General features: G+C 46.1%; 1 protein-coding gene across 2 annotated transcripts in view; it reads right to left on the reverse strand.

Annotated features, from left to right (window-relative positions):
* Positions 1-18,199, reverse strand: part of LOC138683481 (protein FAM219A) — a 51,305-nt gene extending 33,106 nt beyond the window's left edge. The window contains exon 1 of one of the 2 annotated variants that reach the window (XM_069775362.1): positions 18,053-18,199. The gene's annotated coding sequence lies outside the window, so the exon portion shown is untranslated. The remainder of the gene's footprint in view (positions 1-18,052) is intronic. The other variant, XM_069775361.1, reaches the window with a different exon arrangement.
* Between the last annotated feature and the right edge of the window lie 6,996 nt (positions 18,200-25,195).

Raw genomic sequence — 25,195 nt, forward strand, 5'->3', positions numbered from 1 at the left:
TAAGATCAGCCCTTTCACTCTGTCTGGCACACTGCTCACACTGCCCTCCAGAGACCGGAGCAGCAATTTTCCTGGAAGAACCCTCATCTGTGATTGTTTTTCCTCGCAATTCACGTACTCATGCATCTAGGACCGAGGTAGGTTTTCCATCCCACTTCATCATATCCTCTCCGTGTTCACGCAGGTAAGACCACAGGGTACTCCATGGTGTGTACCTTCTATCTCCTCTCTCCTGAGCAGAGGGACGCTTATTCCTAATAGCTGAGATATGGGTCCATACAGGTGGGAGGCAGAACTTATCCTCAAATTGCTGGAACTCTCGGGACAGTTTCTCAGCTAGTACGTCTGGCAGTTTCTCCACAGCCGAGACGAGGGAGGAAGAGAGACTTTCTTCGTATTGCCGGAGTCGGCCAGCCACTTCATCCACTGTTGGTCCCGCTTCATCTTTCCAGTCCATTGCTGCCAATGAGTTGGCATACGACGATGGTGCGCTCCGTGTAAACTTCCGCCACATGGGTCGTGTGCAGTGGACTTCATCTGGATCTGTGGGTAACTGCACATTGTCTGGGTCATAATAAACCATCTCCCACACGGCTCATTCACTCAGGTACTGCATACCTTTCTCCATGGTAGTCCACTTGCTTGGATGACATACAACATCTTCCTTGAAGGGGTACCTTTCCCTTATGCGTGACAGAAGTCACATCCAGAGGCTGAGGGCTTGTGTCTTTTCTCCAATCACTTTGTCAATGCCCCCTTCCCTAGACAGGGATCCCAGCTGCTTGGCTTCCCTACCCTCTAATTCCAAGCTACTGGCTCTGTTATCCCAGCATCAGAGCAGCCAGGTGATAATGTGCTCGCCTGGATGACGGCTGAAATATTTTCGCATATCTCACAGCTCACTCAGGGATAGGGATTGGGTGATTACCCCTGGTTCTGCCTCTTCCTCCTGTTCTCGTGATGATCCTGGTTCATCTTCATCCCTCACTATGCAAACTGATTTTTTATATTTCTTCTTCTGTATAGGGGCGACTGATACTGGCACTGGTTGGTTCTCTGGTTCAGCTGCATCACCCATCGCTGGGGTTTGAGTAGCCGCAGTGCTTGTTGCCGGGGTTTGAGTGGCCACGGTGTCTGCCACCAGGGTCTGAGTAGCGGCAGTACCTGTCATGGGGGTTGATCTCTGGGTGGTATTTCTAAATAGTTGTTTAACCCTAAACAAGACCTGAACCACATTCAGGAACATGCTGGTTCCTAGCAATAGGTACATGCTGGTTTCAACATCCCAAGGATAGTCAATAATTGCAAAATTCTCAAACGCTATTGTAATTAGCTTGGCGGAGAAGGGGAAGATGTGGGAAGACGTCTCCCCCAGAGGTTGGCTCCCCGAGGAGAAAAGGTAAAAAGTGTAATTATTAATAGTTACCACTAGATGGTTCCCGAAGTACAGAGGTGACGGCAATGCCGAGTACAAATACCGGATCGGTCCCACGACCGATAATTTTATCGTACCATAAACCAGTGTTACATAGTACAGCAAAGCGAAAACCTTAATCCACCTCACCTTATGGGCGATAAGCAGCAGCATAGGGACTATATACGGCAAGTGAGGTGATACATAACACAACTCTAAGAACGAGCGCCACAACTCTAAGAGACGATAAATCAACATTGTGACCAGCAACTATTAAACTAATATAATGAATGCTTGTAACAAATTCCTTTTAACACACTCCGGTCAGATCTGTCGTTATCACAACCCTTCGTGCCCCACGTTGGGCGCCAAAAAAAGGACCGTCGTGGTTTAAACCCAGCCAGCAACAAGGCACCACGCAGCTGCTCACTCACTCCCCCCACCTCCCAGTGCGATGGGGAGGAGAATCGGAAAAAAAGTAAAACGCGTGGGTTGAGATAAGAACAGTTTAATAACTAAAGTAAAATAAAACGTAATACTAACAATAATAATAATATACTACTACTACTAATAATCATTATTATTATTGTAATGAAAAGGAATATAATAAAAAAAAAAAACAAGAAAAAACAAGTGATGCACAATGCGATTGCTCACCACCCACTGAACGATGCCTGAGCAGCGATCCACCCCTCCCAGCCAACTTCCCCCAGTTTATATACTGAGCATGACGTTCTATGGTATGGAATATCCCTTTGGCTAGTTCAGGTCAGCTGTCCTCGCTATGCTCCCTCTCAGCTTCTTGTACACCTGCTTGCTGGCAGAGCATGGGAAACTGAAAAATCCTTAACTTAAGATAAGCGCTACTTAACAACAACTAAAACATCAGTGTGTTATCAACATTATTTGCACACTAAATCCAAAACACACTGTACCAGCTACTAAGAAGAAAATTAACTCTATCCCAGCTGAAACCATGACAGGAGTACAAAGACAATGTTTGCATCTCTTTTCTGAGGATACAGCTCCTAACTTCTCATATAGGAGCTACTGCAACAATTGGTGCATTGCATGCAGAGAAATGCAAGGCTCATTCTGGGGTAATGCTCACCAAGAGTGCTGGCTGCACAAGTTGAAGAAAGGTCTCTGTTGGCCAGGCTGATGTTACTATTTGTGTTTCCCTTCAGAAAGCACACACAAAACAGAAGTGCCACACTATTCCTTAGCACAGAGGAGGACAGGTAAATGACTGCTCTGGGCATGACCAAAGCTATCATCCACTTACACCACAAGCATCTCCAAAAGTGGCTTTATGTTCCAGCAGCATGTCCCCATCCCCTAGACATACTGTCTCAGCCCCAAAGCTCATTTATCTGACCTTCATGTGGTTATAGGAAGGAACGACTTCTCTTTTTATGTCCACTATTGGGCTTTGATGTGTAGGAGAGCAGGGCATCCAGTGTAGTTAGCCAACTATCAAAGAAAACCTTATGGCTGTAAACTTTAGTGAAAAAAATTACTATTTTGAACACAAAGCATTTTACCTCTTCATGGCATGGTATAATCATGAATCATCTTTGTGAAACAGTAAGCTATATTTTTCTGATGGAAGAAACTATTGAACTGATTTACCTTAAAGCCACATAAAGCACCTGTGGCAGCAGGGGAGGAGAGAACCATGATTCCCAGATCCCAGTCCTCTGCCTGAGCTGTCTCTGCAGCCATTTTATTTAGACATGTTGTGACTACGTAGCAGCAGGCAGCAATTCATCTCTCTTCATCTTTGAACATCTTTCTGTACTGATTTCAAAGGCATCTATTGTCGCAGTTCCCAGCTAACAAGGGCATTGTCTTGTGATTCAGCCTGTGCTTTTTCACTTAATTTTTAAGGATTGAGACTTTTATTCCTAATGGCTGCAAAATACTGAATATAAAGATTTCAATCATCACTGTCAAAACTGGAATATATGAACAGCATCAATTTTATTTAAATGTGGGGATTTTTTTTTCATCTTTCACATTTACCTTCAGTAAAGGATTTATTTGGTATTTTCATGTACTTTTCAAAGACTATTTTTCCTGCCAGCCAGAAGAACAAAGTTAGATATCTGCGGAATTGTTTGCAACCTAACAAGCCCAGCTAAAAAGTTTCAGTTTATAAATAGAACTCTACAAAATATAATCCGTAAAACTGAGCTACTTTCTCCTTTAACATATTTTTAAAGAGACAGAAAAAATTAAGTTATTTCACCTGGAAAGAACTTCTGCAAATGCCCCCTCATCATTTCTACTCAACTGAACACAGGTTTAAGACAAAGCCATTTGTTTGACCCTGCTGTATGGTGTATCAGACAAAAAAAAAAAAATAAATAAAAAGAAAGGAGTCTATTAAATGCAATTTAACTCTCTTCATTTAAATAGCTCTCTTCATTTAAAGCATCACTTATGCAAAAGGCATAATCTACCACTTAAACAGAGTTAATATTGGTGCCCACATCGCATCTGTTATGGGTCCCGATGTTCTGTGAAGAAGCATTAAGGTCACTGAGGCATGTAGTAAGTGTGTGTATTGGGTTTGTGTGGCAAGGTTCTGGTAGCGGGGGGGGTTACGGGGTGGTTTCTGTGAGAAGATGCCAAAAGCTTCCCCTATCTCCAATAGAGCCAATGCCAACCAGCTCCAAGACGGACCTGCCGCTGGCCAAGGCCGAGCCAATCAGCGACAGCGGTAGAGCATCTGTGATAACATATTTAAGAAGGGGGAAAAAACTGCACAACAGAAACTGCAGCTGGAGAGAGAGGAGTGAGAATATGTGAGAGAAACAACTCTGCAGACACCAAGGTCAGTGAAGAAGGAGGGGGAGGAGGTGCTCCAGGCGCCAGAGCAGAGATTCCCCTGCAGCCCGTGCTGAAGACCATGGTGAGGCAGGCTGTCCTCCTGCAGCCCATGGAGGTCCACGGTGGAGCAGATATTCACCTGCAGTCTGTGGAGGACCCCATGCTGGAGCAGGTGGATGCCCGAAGGAGGCTGTGACCCCGTGGGAAGCCTACACTGGAGCAGGCTCCTGGCACGACTTGTGACCCTGCGGGAGACCCACGCTGGAGCAGTCTGTTCCTGAAGGACTGCACTCCGTGGAAGGGACCCACGCTGGAGCAGTTCGTGAAGAACTGTAGCCCGTGGGAAGGACACACGTTGGAGAAGTTTGTGGAGAACTGTCTCCCTTGGGAGGGACCCCATGCTGGAGCAGGGGAAGAGTGCGAGGAGTCCTCCCCCTGAGGAGGAAGGAGCGGCAGAAAACAACATGTGGTGAACTGACTGCAACCCCCATTCCCCCTCCCCCTGTGCCGCTCGGGGGGAAGAGGAGGTAGAGAAAATCAGGACTAAAGTTAAGCCCAGGAAGAAGGGAGGGGTGGAGGGAAGGTGTTTTAAGATTTGGTTTTGTTTCTCATTATCCTACTCTGATTTGATTAGTAATAAATGAAACTAATTTCCCCAAGTCGAGTCTGTTTTGCCCGTGACGGTAATTGGTGAATGATCTCTCCCTGTCCTTATCTCGACCCACAAGCTTTTCATTATATTTTCTCTCCCCTGTCCAGCTGTGGGGGTGAGTGATAGAGCAGCTTTGGTGGGCACCTGGCATCCAGCCAGGGTCAACTCAGCACAGTGACAAATCAGTTTCTAACCCAGTCTGAAAATCCTCCAGCAACAGCAATTCCATAACTTCATCAGGCGAATGCACAGCTTCTTAGCCTTACCTCTATAGTTTTCCCTGATATTTCCTTGCAACTCTGCTGCAATTTAAGGTAATCGTTTCTTCTTCTGGTGATCAGAAACATGGAAAAAAAAAATTATTGTTCCCTTTTTCTCTTTGGCAGCCCTTTATCTGAAGACAGCTATTATATCCCTCCTTAGTGTTCCCCTTTCTTCTCTGAACAACCCCATTCTTCCAGTGTTCCTGTATCTTCTAGCTTTTATCTGTAGGACTGCTGAGGGGATTACATCTTCCTTAAAATAATGGGCTCCAAAACTGAATGTTTAAGCTGGAGCCCGAGGGATGCGGAGGAGAGCATGAGAGTCTGCAATAATATGCATGTCGCAACTGTTTTTTCTGCCCTCATCTTTGCTGCTCTGTCTGCAGACAGCCCTACTGCCCTTAACGTGATCCAGCTGTTCACTCTCTTATCTCCTTCAGAAAAAGAGCCTGGAGATATCCTACAGGAAGGATGCTACAATAAATGTGCGTATGCAATTTCTCTTATAAATAGAAAGTTTAATAACACATGAAATAATGTTTAAATAAATTCCTCCCAAGCCCAAGAGACCTCCGAGTGGTAGGCTGCACTTCTATCTTCATGAAGAAAATCAATAGCAGTGCTATATTGCCACTGCACTCTGGCTTCCACATTACTCATCCCACCCATACAAAGCACAGACTGTGTTCAAGGAAATGGGTACTCCCAGGGGAGGAAAATGGCTTTGCACTCTTAAGGTAATGATGTTTCAACCACAAATGCACCAGTTTTGTTATGTTGAACCCTGAGGGCTTTGTAGTTCTCGGCTCACTGACTGATATTCCCAGTACTACTCCTCCCTGACCGTACAGCAGTTTAATAACTGCCATGAATGCGCAGCAGCAGGCTGGAAGGCAGGAGCTAACACCATAGCTTGTGTTGTCAGCCTCTGTCCCCAAATGGATTATCTCCTCTGTTCACTCCAGTCTCCAGCAAGATGGGGCCCAGCCATAAATTAGATCCTCAGTTTTATCCAAGTCAAGCGCACCAGGGAACAACATGCTATATTTCTTTGTGACAGGGTTTCTGCTGCTGTTTTACCCCTACCAGAGTTGCTTGCTCTAAGTGAACATCATTCCAGTTACTTGCTTGAGGTTTTTGAGAATCTTGTTTGTTAACAAGCAGGAATTAATCGAATAGCACAAGTAATTTGGTGCTTGGAAGTGGACGCACCTAATTGGTGTCCCCAGGCAGAATCCCCATCCCCAGCTAGAGACTGTGGAAGCCAGAGATATGAACTCCTCTGCTGTCACCATATAAAATCTTAGGATGTTTGTACATGGAGGAGCACAGTGATGGAGTGATGAGCAACAGGTAGGGATTGGGCCCATTCCCTCAGGGCATGGCTTTATACTGCCACCGTTCATGTCTCCACATGCTACTCTCCAGCTCTGGGTACCAAAGGGTTTCCTTCTGCTGATCAACAGCAAGCCTCTTAGCTTACACAGAACCAGCAACAGCATCTTGCAAAATTCAAGGACAGTCCCTGTCGACATTTCACATGGACAGGTGGGACTGATACAGGAAGAAGCAGAAGCAGACAAGAAGCCTTGGTGGTCTCATCTGAGATCTCTCCTTGAAGAGTGAGCGCTATGGTTATTTGTCAGAGAATAGCTTTTTCTACCGAGACTTCCTTCACCTCTCTCTGAGCCATCTGCTTGGCTCAGGCCCCACTATGGCCATTCAGTTGCTCTCATCTCCTTCTTGTCACACAGAAAGCCAAAAGGCCGGGCTGGGGTGACTCAAGAGGCTTTTATGCCTACCCTAGCAATAGGCCCAGGCTCCCAGTGAGCAGAATTTCCTTTCCAGCAGTAGCTGGGCTGTGGCTGACCTGCTCTAAGAGTGATCTGTGCTGTGTCTCCTAGAAAAAAAAAAGCAACATCCTACAATGCAGCTGGCAGGACGAAAGTGTTAGTACCCTATTAATTAATTAAATAGCTCTGCTCTGTTAGTGTTATGACAGCTTCCTGCCTCTTGAAGCAAGGAAAGTTTCTGGTTAGGCTGGTAGATTATATAATTGAGCTACAGCAGCTTACACCAAAGGCAACTTTGTGACACTTACTTCTCCTTATGGGGCTGACTAGTATCAGCCACTATGTTTTTTGGTATTAAGATAAATACCAGCATGAGATCTAAGCTGGGAGGGGAACAAAACAGTAGCTAGGAAAGCAGGAAAATTATCTGCTACATTTGCAATTCAGGTCTTTTTTTTTTTACAAGAAGCTTTGCAAAGAAAATCTAAAACAAAAACCATAAACACTTTCAAGCCTGCATCAATATGAACTAGGCTTCCTCTTGGTCATATGGCAGGAGACCTCATCTGCATGTAGTTCATTCAGTCTTAAGGTGGGATCCAGTTTGCCTAGCTTAGACACTCTCTTTTCACATACATTTAGGCACCCCACTTAACAATCTTCCCAAAACAGTGCCTTATTCTCTATCTAGTCCAAGGAGAGGAGGTGCTTACATCTAAGGTGACAGGTATCTCAGAGGGATGAAGGCTGCTATGAGTCTGTCTGTCTGCCTCTCTCCTGTATGTTCATCTGCAGATGGGGATGTGGGAGATTTACTGCCAAGCTCCCAGTGTGGTGGATGTGCTGACGAAGATGCCATTGCCACAGTCCCTCATCACCACAGTAGCCTGTTCTGCAACAGTCCAACTAATTGCCACATTGCCCATTCTGTTTTAACACTGTCACATCATTGACTGCTAGGTAAGACAGACAGTCTGGATGGGGATTTCAGCACAGAGAAGGGAAATTTTAAATCCAAAATAGAAAAACAGATGGCATAAGCTTCATTAAAATAATATCTCATCTCCTGGGCATCCCATGGAGATCTGTTGCCTTCCAGTGGATATGGAGCTCCTGAGATTTACACTTGGGGATTATTCTGTTCCTCCCTCTCTCCTTATCACAACTCTCTTCTGTTTTCAAAAGGCTTGCTCCATATGGACATGCCTCCTAATAAGGATGTGCTGGAGACATCTCCTAAGCACTAATGGACACTCAGCCCCCCCCCCCCAGTGCTGTCAGGAGCCTCCTTATCAAGTGATTTGCAAGAAAGAAAGAAGCATGGCTGAGCCCTGCAGTTCCTGACAGAAAGACAAAGTGGGAGTGTTAGAAAAGTAAGAAATACATAATTAATATGGATATAATATCAATAAGGGTTTAAGATTCTGAACTACACAAACCAGGAGATATTATTTCCCCTTAGTGTGAGGTTCTCCACTTTGCTGATGTGGCCCCAGCAGCAAGCTAAATGTTTTACTATTCCACTTACAAACTAGGTGTAACCTTTAGGAAGTCACTAGAAATATAAACCACCTGGTTAATTTTTCTTGTATCTAACTGAACCCCAAGCAAACACGTGGCCATGAAATGTATTTATTCAGAGGGGGAGAAACAACCAAGGAAAAGACCATTCAAGTACCAGTGTATTGGTTTTGTGTGGCAAGGTTTTGGTAGCAGGGGGGGTTACAGGGGTGGCTTCTGTAAGAAGCTGCTGGAAGCTTCCCCTGTGTTTGAGAGAGAGCGAGCCCATACCAGCTGGCTCTAAGACGGACCCGCCGCCGGCCAAGGCCGAGCCAATCAGCGATAGTGGTAACGCCTCTGTGATAACATTTTTAAGAAGGAAAAAAAGTTGGGACAGACGGAAAATGGCAGCTGGAGAGAGGAGTGAGAACATGTAAGAGAAACAAGCCTGCGGGCACCAAGGTCAGTGAAGAAGGAGGGGGAGGAGATGCTCCAGGCGCCAGAGCAGAGATTCCCCTGCAGCCCGTGGTGAAGACCCTGGTGAGGCAGGCTGTCCCCCTGCAGTCCAGGGAGGTCCACGGTGGAGTAGATATCCACCTGCAGCCCGTGGAGGACCCCACGCCGGAGCAGATGGGTTCCCGAAGGAGGCTGTGACCCCGTGGGAAGCCCGCGCTGGAGCAGGCTCCTGGCAGGACCTGCGGGTCTGTGGAGAGAGGGGCCCACGGAGCAGGTTTTCTGGCAGGACTTGTGACCCCGTGGGGGACCCACGCTGGAGCAGTGTGCTCCTGAAGGACTGCACACCGTGGAAAGGACCCATGCTGGAGCAGTTCGTGAAGAACTGCAGCCCGTGGGAAGGCCCCACGTTGGAGAAGTTCGTGGAGGACTGTCTCCTGTGGGTGGGACCCCATGCTGGAGCAGGGGAAGAGTGTGATGAGCCCTCCCCCTGAGGAGGTGAAGCGGCAGAAAATAACGTGTGATGACTGTAAACCCCATCCCTGTCCCCCTGTGCCGCTGGGGGGGCTTGGTGGAGAAATCCGGGAGTGAAGTTGTGCCCGGGAAGAAGGGAGGGGTGGAGGGAAGGTGTTCTGAGATTTGGTTTTATTTCTCATTACCTTACTCTGGTTGATTTGTAATAAATTGAGTTAACTTTCCCCAAACTGAGTCTGTTTTGCCCGTGACGGTAATTGGTGAATGATCTCTCCTGTCCTTATCTCGACCCGCAAGCTTTTTGTTATATTTTTCTCTCCCCTGTCCAGCTGAGGATGGGGGAGTGATAGAACGGCTTTGGTGGTCACCTGGCATCCAGCCAGGGTCAACCCATCACAACCGGAATAAATCTGTGTTCACTGCATGCAGCACAGCACATTCTTTCTGTCACACTTCAGTCACTGCAGACTCTGGAAGCAAAAGTTGTATTCATGCTGGGTTGGTATTTAATTGAGCTCATTTGAACCAAGCTTACAGCAAGCACATATGACAGATTTATATATGAATCTTCACAGAGTAAAAAGTGACATTTATGAACCTTCCAGCAGAGCATTCGACATTTGAACAATTGATTCTGATTTAACAGTGAAAAATGCCACTATCCATATGGAAAACCTGTAATACGATTAAACCCCCAGTCACTACCATCCCCAACAATGGCTCTGCCAGTTAAGACATTAAACATTTATGTACTACCTTAACTTTGCCTAGGCTTAAAGAGATGAAAAAAACAATCCAAATCCTGATGAGTTTAATGCAGAAGAGACAAAAGATCGAGTTGGAGGAATGGGGGCCAGAGCCAGGAGATGTGAGCCATTAAACTGCTTGAAAATTGTAAAGGCTGGGCAGATTTTAAGAATAACAGCAGCAGGAGTTGATGTGGATTAAAGGCATGTTACACTGGCTACAGACAATACCGTTAGTCTCATTTTGCCCCAAGTAACCTAGAGCTCATCTGGATATGGCTAAGAGTAGAGAGTTGATCCAAATGCCACTAGATATTTCACCTAATTAAAGAGGCACACTGTATCCACAGGCAGAGAGAGGTGTTTGAGCAGACTTCTCTCTGGAGACAAGGCAGAAAGATGCTTGTCAGCCTTGTCAGACAACTCCTCTTAAGCAGGTAGATTTCACCCACTATTACCTTCATAAGCATATTGTGGTCAGCACTGAGTATTCACTGGGAAGGAGCACTAGCTGGAGAGGAGGTCCTGGCAGTGGTACAGCTTTAGCTACTGGAAAAACTAGTCAGACTCTCCCAATACCTCCCTTTGCCTCTTTAATGGTGGATAGTAGCATTCAGCAGTGGCTAAGTGGAATAAAATTTTCCCTATGTGGAAAAGCAGAAGTTCTGGCAGAAGGACTCATTCTGTTGTATCTGATCCTTGGAAAAAAGCTGGTAAACATAGAGTGTGACTACAGCATATTTTCATGTATTAGTCCATTTTAATAATTAGTTACCTTGCAATTGACTATGTAACAGGCTTCCTCTTCCTAAGTCATGTCCAGTTGGTAAATTCCAGTTTACAGCAGATTGAGTTTCTCCTGTCATATTATTCTCATTTCTATTATTCCAGTTTTCAAGTTTATTCTCTATGGCATTTCTGAGTCTTTGTTGTACTGATGTCTCCCAAATATAGAATCATAGAATCATTTAGGTTGGAAATGACCCTTAAGATCATCCAGTCCAACTGTTAACCTAACACTGCCAAGTCCACCATTAAAAAAATGCCCTTAAGTGCCACGTCTACACATCTTTTAAATACCTCCAGGGATGGTGACTCAACCACTTCCCTGGGTACCCTGTTCCAATGCTTCACAACCCTTTTGGTGAAGAAATTTTTCCCAGTATCCAACCTAAACCTACCCTGGCACAACTTGAGGCCATTTCCTCTTGTCCTATCACTTGTTACTAGGGAAAAGAGACCAACATCCACCTTGCTACAACCTCCTTTCAGGTAGTTGTAGAGAGGGATAAGGTCTCCCCTGAGCCTCCTTTTCTCCAGACTAAACAACCCCAGTTCTCTCAGCTGTTCTTCATAAGTCTTGTTCTCCAGACCCTTCACCAGCTTCGTTGCCCTTCTTTGGGCATGCTCCAGCACCTCAATGTCTTTCTTGGAGTGAGGGGCCCAAAACTGAACACAGTATTTAAGGTGTGGCCTCACCAGTGCCAAGTACAAAGGGACAATCACTTCCCTAGTCCTGCTGGCCACGCTATTTCTGATACAAGCCAGGATGCTACTGGCCTTCTTGGCCACCTGGGCACGCTGCTGGCTCATGTTCAGCTGGCTGTTGACCAACACCTCCAGGTCCTTTTCAACCAGGCAGCTTTCCAGCCACTCTTGCCCAAGCCCGTAGTGTTGCATGGGGCTGTTGTGACCCAAGTGCAGGACCTGGCACTTAGCCTTGTTGAAACTCATACAATTGGCCTTGGCCCATTGATCCAGCCTGTCCAGACCCCTCTGTAGAGCCTTCCTACCCTCAAGCAGATCAACACTCCCACCCAACTTGGTGTCATCTGCAAACTTGCTGAGGGTGCACTCGATCCCCTCATCCAGATCATTGATACAGATATTAAACAGAACTGGCCCCAGTATTGAGCCCTGGGGAACACCACTTGTGACTGGCCGCCAAGTGGATTTAACTCCATTCACCACAACTCTTTGGGCCCGGCCATCCAGCCAGTATTTTACCCAGCAGAGTATGCCCGTCCAAGCCATGAGCAGCCAGTTTCTCCAGGAGAACGCTGTGGGAAATGACGTCAAAGGCTTTACTAAAGTCCAGGTAAACAACATCCACAGCCGTTCCCTCATCCACTAAGCAGGTCACCTTGTCATAGAACGAGATCAGGTTAGTCAAACAGGACTTGCCTTTCATAAACCCATGTTGACTGGGCCTGATCACTTGGTTGTCCTGTACGTGCCGCGTGATGGCGATCAAGATGATCTGCTCCATAACCTTCCTCGGCACCGAGGTCAGACTGACAGGCCTGTAGTTCCCCAGATCCTCCTTCCGCCCCTTGTTGTAGATGGGTGTCACATTTGCTAACCTCCAGTCAACTGGGACCTCCCCGGTGTCCTGGTTTCAGCTGGGATAGAGTTAATTGTCTTCCTAGTAGCTGGTACAGTGCTATGTTTTGAGTTCAGTATGCGAAGAATGTTGATAACACTGATGTTTTCAGTTGTCGCTAAGTAATGTTTAGACTATAGTCAAGGATTTTTCAGCTTCTCATGCCCAGCCAGCGAGAAAGCTGGAGGGGCACAAGAAGTTGGCACAGGACACAGCCAGGGCACCTGACCCAAACTGGCCAACAGGGTATTCCATACCATGTGACGTCCCATCTAGTATAGGAACTGGGAAGTGGGGGCAGGGAATCGCCGCTCGGGGACTGGCTGGGTGTCGGTCAGCGGGTGGTGAGCAATTGCACTGCGCATCATTTGTACATTCCAATCCTTTTATTACTACTGCTGTCATTTTATTAGTGTTATCATTATCATTATTAGTTTCTTCTTTTCTGTTCTATTAAATCGTTCTTATCTCAACCCAGGAGTTTTACTTCTTTTCCTGATTTTCTCCCCCATCCCACTGGGTGTGGGGGGAGTGAGTGAGCGGCTGCATGGTGCTTAGTTGCTGGCTGGGGTTAAACCACGACACCCGGTTAGCCAGGACTGCTGATAAATGATGGAAAGTGGCTTGGTGAGCACTTCTGCCAGGTCCCTCGGTACACTTGGGTGGATCCCATCCATCCCCATAGACTTCTGTGTGTCTAAGTGGTTTAGCAGGTTGCTAACCGTTTCCCCTTGGATTATCATGGGGGGCATCATTCTGCTCCCCATCCTTGTCTTTCAGCTCAGGGGGCTGGGTACCCGGAGAACAGCTGGTCTTACTATTAAAGACTGAGGCAAAGAAGGCATTAAGTATCTCAGACTTTTCCGCATCCTCTGTCACTATGTTTCCCCCCTGCATCCAAGAAAGGATGGAGATTCTCCTTAGCCCTCCTTCTGTTAATGTATTTATATAAATCTTTTTTTTATTGTCTTTTACTGCAGTAGCCAGATTAAGTTCTAGTTGGGCTTTGGCCCTTCTAATTTTCTCCCTGCATAACCTCACGACATTTTTGTAGTCCTCGTGAGTTGCCTGCCCCTTCTTCCAAAGGTCATAAACTCTCCTTTTTCTTCCTGAGTTCCATCCAAAGCCCTCTGTTCAGCCAGGCCGGTCTTCTTCCCCACCGGCTTGTCTTTCGGCACATAGGGACAGCCTGTGCCTTTAAGATTTCCTTCTTGAAGTATGTCCAGCCTTCCTGGACTCCTTTGCCCTTCAGGACTGCCTCCCAAGGGACTCTGTCAAGCAGGCCCCTAAACAGGCCAAAGTCTGCCCTCTGGAAGTCCAAGGTAGCAGTTCTGCTAACCCCCCTCCTTACTTCTCCGAGAACTGAAAACTCTATCATTTCATGATTGCTATGCCCAAGACAGCCTCCAACCATCACATCACCCACAAGTCATTCTCTGTTTGCAAACAACAGGTCCAGAGGGGCCCCTTCTCTTGTTGGCTCACCCAACAACTGTGTCAGGAAGTTATCTTCCACACACTCCAGAAACCTCCTAGACAGTTTCCTCTCCACTGTATTGTATTTCTAGCAGACATCTGGTAAGTTGAAGTCCCCCATGAGAACAAGGGCTAGCGATTGTGAGAGTTCTCCCAGTGGCTTATAGAATATTTCATCTGCCTCTTCATCCTGGTTGGGTGGTCTATAACAGACTCCCACCACGATATCTGCCTTGTTGGCCTTTCCCCTGATTCTTACCCATAAACACTTGACCATTTCATCACCACTGTTAAGCCCTAGACAGTCAAAACACTCCCTAACATACAGGGTTACCTCACTGCCTCTCCTTCCTTGCCTATCCCTTCTGAAGAGTTTATAGCCATCCATTGCAGCACTCTAGTTGTGTGAGTCATCCCACCATGTTTCCGTGATTGCAGTTATATCATAGTTTTCCAGCTGCACAATGGCTTCCAACTCCTCCTGTTTGTTGCCCATGCTGTGTACATTGGTGTAGATGCACTTCAGTTGGGCTATTGATCCTGCCACCTTTTTGGGAGGAGAATCCCTAATTCCTATGTGACTGTTCTCAGGTGCTTCCGTGGTTTCTAACGCGCCGACAACCCTTGTGTCTTTGCTGCCGCATGGATCTCCATTCCCTACCCCCACTGAGACGGCTAAGGTGCTGCATGCATTAGTATAGAGACGTTTCAAATGTGCTCCCGTGTACTCAGCACATCGTGGAGCAGACTGAAGGACCTCGCTAGCACACTGTCCCTCAAACATTGTCATGCCGCCCCCACCTGTATCTCTAAGCAAGCCTGGTTTTATCCCTTTCCCCCTTCAAATCTAGTTTAAAGCTCTTTCAATGAGCCCTGCTAACTCCTGCGCAAAGATCCTTTTCCCCCTTTGAGACAGGTGTACCCCATCTGTCGCCAGCAGGCCTGATGTTGTGTAGGCTGTCTTGTGATCAAAAAAATGCCAAATTCTGCCAGTGACACCAATCATGCAGGCAGGTATTGATCATCTGAGTCTTCCTGTTTCTTCCAACATCATTCCCTGCAACTGGAAGGATAGCGGAAAAAAACTACTTGTGCTCCTGATCCCTTAACCAGTTGTCCGAAGGCCCTGAAGTCTTTTGATCACCCTTGGACTTCTTATTGTAAGTTCGTCACTGCTGTTATGATTAAATTTTCTTTGCCAACTCTTGCTTTTTGCGTCCAAGTCATTAATGAACATATAAATGAAATAGCTGTTGGAGAACTCCATTAGCAATCTCTGTTCTTCTGATACTTTCTCCTTCAACACTACCTGATGTGTTTTGAGTTCCTGGGCTTCTCAATCTACTGTCTTTGCTTAAGCACTTAGTTTATAAAACTGAATTTTGTTATAGATCTACCTCAAATTACCTTTTCATTTAATTTGCATGAATTGAACTTGTTATCCCTCAGTCCAAATCTATTTCCTATGATCAGGTCTTCTATAACATCCTCATGACTTACTAAAACCAAGTCAAAAATAGCACTATTTCCTGTCATGTTAGTGAACCTCTGGAGGATATTTTTATTGCCTAGAAATGAAAGAATATCTCAGACTTACCAATAATAATATCAATTGCTCTCCAACCTGATTCCTGATGTTAAATTATCCAAAACAACTATTGCAGTAGTAATTATCTCTCTAATAACATTACAGAACTCTCTTGGCAGTGAAAAAGGATCTTGGTGGCATATGGCATGCTGGCAGTGATAACCTTTTACTAAACTGTGAATTGTGCTATCATTAACACATACTGCTGCTCCCTGCCTTTTCCTGAAAAGCAGCTACTGGTTTTAGAGTGCTCATGACTGCGATTGCAAGACAGATGTACTGTCTCAATGCACTTGCTCATATCCTGTATCAGTAGCTCAAGGTCTTCCACTTTGCTGCATAATCTTGCTACATTTGCATATCTAACTTTCTGTCTTTTCCTCCCTAGTCGCTCTTTCAGCAAGGTCTTGTCTATTCAACCACTTTCTTTTCCTTTGCTGTCCATGGGTCTACTCTGTGACATTCCTTTCTGCACTGCCATGACCAGATTTGTCTGATTATTCAGTTTATCATGTACTCAGGCAGAGCCTTGAGACTGCACAAGCGCTTCCCAGCCTTTTCCTGGTGTTTCTTTAAGGTTTCTCTTATAAATGAGGCCAAGGCCAGTGTTTGCAGTAGTAATGCAGGTCCTTGGGTAAAACCTATCTATCAGAGAACATCTCTTCATAATCATACACCAATGCCCAAACTTCCTCAAATCTTCTTCAAACCTTAGCTGTTTGCTGACCTTCCCTGTCGCTCATTTGGTAGGGGCCAGAGCTATTCCACTGAACATCTGGGCACCCATTTCTTTCAGAGCTTTCCCCAGCATGGCATAGAATCATAGAAAGGCTTGGGGTGGAAGGGACCTTTAAAGGTCATCTAGTCCAACCACCCTGCCATGAGCAGGGACATCTTCAACTAGATCAGGTTGCTCAGAGCCCTGTCCAACCTGACCTTGAATGTTTCCAGGGATGGGGCATCTACAACCTCTCTGGGCAACCTGTTCCAGTATCTCACCACCCTCATCGTAAAAAAAATTATTCCTTATATCTAGTCTGAATCTACCCTCTTTTAGTTTAAAATCATTACCCCTTGTCCTGTTGCTACAGGCCCTATTAAAAAGTCTGTCCCCATCTTTCTTATAAGCCCCCTTTAAATATTGAAAGGCTGCAATAAGGTCTCCCTGGAGCCTTCTCTTCTCCAAGCTAAACAAACCCAACTCTCTCAGCCTTTCTTCATAGGAGAGGTGTTCCATCCCTCTGACCATTTTTGTGGCCCTCCTCTGGACCCGCTCCAACAGGTCAACCTCAACCAGCTCCAGCAGCATCCTGTCAATGTTATTTGTTCTGATGTGAAGGACAACCAGGGGACTGCTTCCTGCTCCTACGGGAAATTTTCCAGACTTAGATTCCCATTTTTTATTAGCACAGAGTATTGTGCTAATATGATGATTCTGCTTCCAGAACTTCAAAAATATTGCTCAGAAATAGCACGAGTATTTCTATGTGAACCTTTACAAACCTACAAACCCTCCACCTCACAGTAACACACAGCTCTATCTTTTCCTAGTAGTCCAAGTCTCTGATCCTTTCCCTTTTGCTTCCAGTTATCCTGTCTTCTCTTCTTTTTACAGTACCTCTATATTATCTTCATTCTTTTTCTGGCCATGTGTCCTGGTTTCAGCTGGGATAGAGTTAACTGTCTTCCTAGTAGCTTGTACAGTGCTATGTTTTGAGTTCAGTATGTGAAGAATGTTGATAACACTGATGTTTTCAGTTGTTGCTCAGTAGTGTTTAGACTATAGTCAAGGATTTTTCAGCTTCTCATGCCCAGCCAGGGCACCTGACCCAAACTGGCCAACAGTGTATTCCATACCATGTGACGTCACATCTAGTTTAGGAACTGGGAAGGGGGGGCAGGGAATCGCCGCTGGGGGACTGGCTGGGTGTCGGTCGGTGGGTGGTGAGCAATTGCCCTGCGCATCATTTGTACATTCCAATCCTTTTATTACTACAGTTGTCATTTTATTAGTGTTATCATTATCATTATTAGTTTCTTCTTTTCTGTTCTATTAAACCGTTCTTATCTCAACCCACGAGTTTTACTTCTTTTCCCGATTTTCTCCCCCATCCCACTGGATGGGGGGGGGGAGTGAGTGAGCGGCTGCGTGGTGCTTAGTTGCTGGCTGGGGTTAAACCACGACACCATGCCTTGATCTTAGCTTGATAAAAATCTGTAGGTTTAAAAAGCTATGCCTTCCTTTCAAGGCATAGCTTCCTTCCTCTACCGCAGCCCAAGATAAAGGGTCCTTGCATGTTTGTAGGTCAGTTCCCTGAGCAGCAGAATCGCACTGATAAACTGCTCTGTGAGTTGTCTGAGCTGAGCTAGCATGCTCAGCCACATGCATGGAGAACTGCATATGATCCCATGAGCACCTCACCATATGTCAGACCTTGGATTCAGCCTTTTTACTCTCCATCATCAAAGACTCACCTAATTTCACTTGAAGTGGGGATGGCTTATAGTTCACGGCTACAGTCTCTCCCTCTGTCGTATCACAATCTCTGTCCGAAATAGATGCAGCTGTTGGATCCTGTTAAGAAAGAAAATGAAACAAAACAGAATGGTTTAGCTAAAAGTTATGCAGTCTCTTCTCTAACTGTTAGGTGAGTCCATTCCCACCCGCATTCAGAGGGAACAGAGAACATGCTGGTGTTTTGAATGGCTGAAACCTAGGGGCAAAACACAGAACTTTGGAAGCACGTTTAGTATGCTATACCTCTGGAAACACCAGATTTCAACATCTGACTCATATGATAGATGATACTGGGAATATATGGAAGATGGGTCACCAGTTCAAATTCAGCCTGGGCTGGCAGTAGTCCAAAACCATTTTCACATGATGACTCTTCGGGGTGTTGTATGAAATGCATTTACAATTTCAGCTGAGTTCCAAGTGGACCAGCCAACCTCATGATTAAAAGTAAAAAGCTCGTGACCAGCTGTGTGAAAGTCCAGCTCAGAAGAAATGAGGACTGAATGAGTAGGAGAATTCAATCTCCGGTCCCTCTTGGAGAGGAATGAAGAAGTCTGTACTTCCCAATCTGGACCTATTTTGTAGCTAACTGGAAAGATTTAATTTCAGTATCTGTCAGCACAGCACCTTTCACTGTCACTGAAATCCCCCCGAAAACCAAAGCTCCCCAAACACGGAGTCCACCCCATCATGCCTACTTGCAGACAAGCTAATCCAGGTAGTGTTGTACTCTGGTACAGCGCATCAAAGGATTCAGATAGACAAACTACCAATTCAGGCAGCTCCAGCACTGATGAAAATATTTAAAATCTTTTCATGGCAAACTTCAAACCTGTTGGAAGTGTCTCTGTTTGGCACCATAGTGAAAATTAAAATTGCTTTTCAAACACATTCACTTCTTCCCACATAGAAGCTAGAAACTAAATTGAACATGCATATATATATATATATATGGGATATGTAAGGTGGTAAGTGGCAGGCCACCACCTGGGTCCAGGCTTCCCAGATGAGAAACTTTTCTCTGACAGTCTGGGAAAAGGCAGGATGCAGCCATTTTTAAAGAGCATGACTCCAAGAGCTGGATGCTTCCTAGTGCTACTGAACACAACCAAGTCCTTGGAGCCCCAATCTGCTGGCTGCAGGAAGGCATGGGAGTAGACATGTTATGGTAAAGGACATGGTGTGATGGCCAGATACTGCCTCCTGTGCTGGTGCAGTCCAGCACTTGAACACATGAGCTCCCATGTGGAAGGAACCCACAGCCAGAAGTTCACATGGCAGGGAAAGGGCCTGGCCACCTGCACTAGCTCAGGTTCAAACTGTTAAAATTATACTTAAACTCTTTAAATCAAAACCAGCCCCTAATTTTCTTGAAAGCTGATGTGCTGACAGTAGCTTCTCCTTGTGGGTAACCTGCCAGTGACATTAGACATCCATTTGCATGAACAGCAGCAGGAGAGAAATGTTCTGAGGTGCCTTTGAGGATCTGGACTCTGGTCCTGGACCAGAGGACTCAGCTAGAGCAACCTCAAAGCTAGGCTCTAGACCAAACAAATAGAAAAGGCTTCCTAGACCACCAGAGAAGAGAAAGATGATTTTCAAAGAGCGATTCATTCCATCCTGTCTTAGACACTCATCTTAAAAGGAGACGAGTCCATCCCTGGAGATGAGTCTTCCTTTCCCCTTACTGACTACAGAGAAGGCCTGGCAACTGGTGGAGACTGCACCCCTGCCACGGGAGGTGGGGATGATGAAGGACACACCAGCAGAGTCCATAACAATGCCAGTCCACACCAGGAATTCATCTCCAAGGTTTGTAATGATGCTTTTCTGCCTCAGCAGCACTGCACCTCTACAGCAGACCCACAGGGGAACACGTTACCACCGCACAACAGACTCACGACTAGCACAGAGGGATCACAAAGCACCAGCAGAGTCTGGGCAACGACCACTGCGTGCATGGGCCAGGCCCGCTCCCTCCAAAGAGTAAAATGGAACCAAAAGAAAACCAAGATGGGCCAGAGACAGCATCCCCAGTGCCAGCATGTATCTATCCCTGGCCCAGGAGCATCAAGGCACTGTCATATTTCCCATCCATCACTTCATATACATTCTGCAGCAATGCACAGGACTCTATAGTAACAAACTCCAGCTGTGAGAAGACAGCATTCCCATGGCAGCTCGGCTAGAGTTGCCTCTTTGCACAAACACGCTTTGCTTCTGTGCATACTGAATGGGCGCATTTCTTTCTCTATAGCTCATCCACCCAGAAAAACATTTACTTGACTAATTAGCCTTTTGCTTGTGAATGCCTACGAATACACTGAGATTCACCATGGGCTTTCGCTATTGGAATTCACTTGGCAGTTTTGTCCTTTTTTACAAGCTTCCCTAGACCGATGCATTCAGCTCTGACCCCAACGTCAAAATCTCAGCTACATGGTGTGACCAGTCCCAGGCCAGATGATGAGAATAGAATAGAAGAGAAGAGAATAGAATAGGACTATTTCAGTTAGAAGGGACCTATAATGATCATCTAGTCCAACTGCCTGACCAATTCAGGGCTGACCAAAAGTTAAAGCATGTTATTAAGGGCATTGTCCAAATGCCTCTTAAACACTGACAGGCACAGGGCATCGACCACCTCTCTAGGAAGCCTGTTCCAGTGTTTGACCACCCTCTCGGTAAAGAAATGCTTCCTAATGTCCAGTCTAAACCTCCCCTGGTGCAGCTTTGAACCATTCCCACACTTCCTGTCACTGGATCCCAGGGAGAAGAGATCAGCACCTCCCTCTCCACTGCCCCTCCTCAGGAAGCTCCAGAGAGCAATGAGGTCACCCCTCAGCCTCCTTCTCTCCAAACCAGATTCCTTAGCAGCCCAAATTCCTTAGCTGCTCCTCATAGGACTTGCCTTCCAGCCCTTTCACCAGCTTTGTTGTCCTCCTCTGGACACATTCAAGGACCTGAACATCCTTCTTAAATTGTGGGGCCCAGAACTGCACACAGTACTCAAGGTGAGGCTGCACCAACGCTAAATACAGCAGGATGATCACCTCTTTTGAGTGGCTGGTTATACTGTGTTTGATGCACCCCAGGATGCAGTTTGTCCTCTTGGCTGCCAGGGCACACTGCTGACTCATATTGAGCCTGCTGTTGACCAGCACCCCCAGATCCCTTTCTGCAGGGCTGCTCTCCAGCCACTCCTCTCCCAATTTATACTGGTATCCAGCATTACTCTTTCCTAGGTGCAGAATCCGGCATTTTGACTTGTTAAATTTCATCCGATTAATCATTGCCCAATGCTCCAATCTACCTAGATCCCTCTGCAAGGCCCCTTGTCCCTCAAGAGAGTCAGCAGCACCTCCCAGTTTGGTATCCTCAGCAAACTTGCTAATGGTGCATTCAACTCCAGCATCCAGATCATTGATAAAAATATTGAACAGAACTGGCCCTAGAATTGAGCCCTGAGGAACACTGCTGGTGACCAGTCGCCAGCCAGATGTAGCCCCATTCACTACAACCCTTTGAGCTCTGCCCTTCAGCCAGATCTTCACCCAGCGCACTGTGAACCTGCTCATCTCACAGTTGGACAACTTGTCCAGAAGGATGCTGTGAGGAACAGTATCAAAAGCCTTACTAAAATCCAGAAGAACTACCTCCACAGCCTTCCCTTCATCCACCAGGCAAGTGACCTTATCATAGAAGGATATCAAATTAGTTAAACAGGACTTTCCCTTTGTGAACCCAAGTTGACTGTGCCTGATGATTGCATCATTCTTTAAGTGCCTTCCAGTAGTACTCAGTATAATCTTCCCCACAATTTTTTGAGGAACTGAGGTTAGACTAACGGGTCTGTAGTTCCCTGGGTCTTCCCTCACACCCTTTTTGTAAATTGGAATAACATTGGCTAGCTTCCAGTCAGCAGGGACCTTCCCAGACTCCCAGGACCTTTGGTAGATGATCGAGAGGGGTCCTGCCATAACATCCACTAGCTCCTTCAGTACTCTGCGATGAATCCCATCAGGCCCCATGGACTTGTGAACATTCAACTGATCCCTTACAATTTCAGTGTCCACAAGTAGAAAAACCACTGTTCCCACACTCGTGGTCCTCTGACTCATGGGACTGGGCAGCCCAAGGTCTATCAGTATTATTACAGACTGAGGCAAAAAAAAAAAAGCAATTGAATGCCTCCACTTTTTCTTCATCCCTATTTGTCAGGTGACCATCTTCAACAAGTATCGGTCCAATGTTTTCTTTAGATCTCCTCTTGCTATTAACATACTTAAAAAAGTACTTCTTGTTATCTGACACAACACTGGCCAGTTTCAACTCTAGTTGAGCTTTGGCCTTTCATGTCTTCTCCCTGCATAGACGAACCACAACTCTATAATCTTCCTGCAAAGCCTGACCTCGCTTCCAGAGATCATACAATTTCTTTTTCCTCTTGAGCTCCACGAGGAGTTCCCTGTTCAGCCAAGCTGGTCTTCTGCTGAGACAAGGGGAGTCAAAAGAATCTCAGTAGACATAATAAAGGGGGATGAAAGATGATGTTTAGTGCTTACATTGTTGAAATTAGCTGAGGTAGAGACAGTCCTTGATAAGAAGAGCTGGTCCCAAGAACCAGCCAATGAGGTAGAGACAGTTCCTGATAAGAAGCAGGAGCTGGCCCCAAGAGCCAGCTAAGACTGGTCTTGCGGCTTGGGTGAATATCAAGAAATCACTGAGCCTGCGCAAGAAAAGAGGTTACTAGCGGTGACGGAGTCATCTATCTTCATCTCTGCGACCACCAGACGACCACCATAAAGAGGCACTGCGCAAGCGCAGTTGAGAGGAGACTATGGAAATGACCTCTCGGAGCTAATTTTAATATGAAGCGGGGATAGGTCATGCATATGTATAGGCATATTGTGAATATGTAACACTTGACTGTATAAACTTGAAGCGAACTGCTGAGTCGGGCGCACACGACTTTGGTGGGACTACCCCCCGTGCTGCCCAGTGCTGAATGAACATACCTACTTTGCAATCTCACTGATTGTGGAGTCTGTTTCTGCACGTCACTGCCACACTTGCTTGATTTAGGACACAGTGGAATTGCCTGCTCCTGTGCTTCTAAAAGGTGGTTCTTAAAGACTGACCAGCACTCATGGACCCCTAAGCCCTCAAAAGCAGATTCCCAGGGGATACTGCTAACTAGCTTCCTGAATAGCTTAAAGTTTGCTCTCCTGAAGTCCAGGGTAGCAACTCTGCTGACCTTTTTTGTCATTACACTGAAAATTTTAAACTCAACCATTTCATGATCACTGTGGCCAAGACAGCCACCTACCATCACATCCCCCATGAGTCCTTCTCTATTCACAAACAACAAATCTAGGAGGGTGTCATGGTTTAACCCCAGCCAGTAACCAAGCACCATGCAGCCGTTCACTCTCTCCCTCCACACCCAGTGGGATGGGGGAGAGAATTGGAAGGAAAAAGGTAAAACTCGTGGGTTGAGATAAGAACAGTTTAATAGACCAGAAAGGAAGAAATTAATAATAATAAAAGGATTGGAATATACAAAACAAGTGATGCACAATGCAGTTGCTCACCACTCGCCGACCAATGCCCAGTTAGTTCCCGAGCAGTGATCCCCCCCAGGAAAACTCCCCCCAGTTTATATACTGAGCATGACATCACATGGTATGGAATACCCCGTTGGCCAGTTTGGGTCAGCTGCCCTGGCTGTGTCCCCTCCCAACTTCTTGTGCCCCTCCAGCCTTCTTGCTGGCTGGGCATGAGAAGCTGAAAAATCCTTGACTTAGTCTAAACACTACTTAGCAACAACTGAAAACATCAGTGTGTTATCAACATTCTTCTCATACTGAATCCAAGACATAGCACTATACCAGCTACTAGAAAGAAAATGAACTCTATCCCAGCCAAAACCAGGACAGAAGGCATCTTTCCTAGCTGGCTCACTGAGTACCTGTGACAAGAAGTTATCTATCTTCCACAAACTTAAAGAATTTCCAAGACCTGCTCATCACAGCAGTATGATATTCCCAGTTGATGCCTGGGAAGTTGAAATCTCCCATAAGGACAAGGGCTACCGATCCAGAGATTTCTCCTAATTGCCTATAGAATAACTCATCATTGCTAACATCCTGGCTGGGCGATCAATAGTAGACACTCACTATGACAGCTGCTTCATTTTCCATCCCCCTAATCCTCAGTCAGAGGCTCTCAACCACATCATCCATAACTGTAAGGGCTGTACAGTCACACCTCTCCCTTACAGAGTGTGACACCTCCACCTTGCCTGCCCTTCCTATCCCTCCTGAACAGCCTGTAGCCCTCCATCCCAGCACTGCAGTCATGGGACTCATTCTACCAAGTCTCACTAATACCAATGATATCGTAGCTCTGGGAGCTGACCAACACTTCCAGTTCATCCTGTTTGTTTCTCATACTGTGTGCATTGGTGTACAAGCATTTCAGATGTGCTCCTAAGCCCTCCGTGCTCCCAGGAGCAGTGTAAATGCTCCCACTAGCATTGCCATCCTCAGATGATACCATGCCAACCCTTGGCTTACCTACTGCAATCCTGTTGGTATCCCCTTTGCCCATCAATTCTAGTTTAAAGCCCTCTCAATCAGCCCCGCCAGCTTACGCCCAAAGATGTGTTTTCCCCATCGGGACAGGTGGATCCCATCAGGCCCCTGCATACCTTGTTTCTTGAAGGATCTTCCATGGTTTAAAATCCCAAAGTTTTGGTGCAGGCACCAGTCCTGGAGCCAGGTATTGATATCCTGGGCTTGCCTGTTTCTTCTGAAGTCTCCCCCCATTACTGGGAGGATTGAGGAAAACACTACCTGTGCTCCCAAATTTTTTAGCATTCTTCTCAGGGCTCTGAAGTCTCTTTTGATTGACCTCAGACTTTTTGTTGCGACATCATTTGTACCCATGTGAAAGAGCAGGAATGGATAGTAAGTAGTCTGTGATTTCTCTCTGCTCACTGGGAGGGGAACACAACACTCCCAATCAAAAGGCAAGTGCCAAGATGTGGCTGCAGGGGCTCTAAATAGCTCTGGGAATTTAATACATTTAAGGGGGGG

This window comes from Haliaeetus albicilla, chromosome W (genome assembly GCF_947461875.1).
Source record: "Haliaeetus albicilla chromosome W, bHalAlb1.1, whole genome shotgun sequence".
Lineage (NCBI taxonomy): Eukaryota > Metazoa > Chordata > Aves > Accipitriformes > Accipitridae > Haliaeetus > Haliaeetus albicilla.